Source organism: Octopus bimaculoides, chromosome 11 (genome assembly GCF_001194135.2).
Source record: "Octopus bimaculoides isolate UCB-OBI-ISO-001 chromosome 11, ASM119413v2, whole genome shotgun sequence".
In the NCBI taxonomy this organism is placed as follows: domain Eukaryota; kingdom Metazoa; phylum Mollusca; class Cephalopoda; order Octopoda; family Octopodidae; genus Octopus; species Octopus bimaculoides.
Window position 1 is genome coordinate 45,661,373 of NC_068991.1, and position 707 is coordinate 45,662,079.

Below are 707 nucleotides of genomic sequence, written 5' to 3' on the forward strand. Positions count from 1 at the left end.
ATTTATAGGGAAACTCATGACGATATTCTCTTTGTAAAGCGGGAGTTTGAGTATGATTTGAGGGTTTTAGTTGTGGTAGTATTGTTGTTGTTGTTGAAGGTGGCGAGCTGGTAGAATCATTAGCACGCCGGGCGAAATGCCTAACGGTATTTCGTCTGCCGTTACGTTCTGAGTTCAAATTCCGCCGAGGTCGACTTTGCCTTTCATCCTTTCGAGGTCGATAAATTAAGTTCCAGTTACGCACTGGGGTCGATGTAATCGACTTAATCCCTTTGTCTGTCCTTGTTTGTCCCCTCTATGTTTAGCCCCTTGTGGGCAATAAAGAAATAAGTATTGTTGTTGTTGATGTTGTTGCTGTTGTTTGAAGCGGTGATTGACACAAAAGGAAGTATAGTGATGTTCCTGGTGTTGTTTGGTCTCAGTTTAGGTCTGATCGAACAGGCTCATGAGCAATTCCAGTCGTGACCAGTGGCTCGGGTGTGAGTGTGTGGTAAGAAGCCTGCTTTCCAACCACATGATTCCTGGATCAGTCTCACTGCGTGGCATCTTGGGTAAGTGTCTTCTACTATAGATCCGGGCCGCCAAAAGCCTTGTGAGTGGATTTGGTAAACAAAGACTGAAAGACGTCTCAGTCATATACATACATACATAGATATACACACACAGACACACACACATATATACGTACATACATACATACATATATA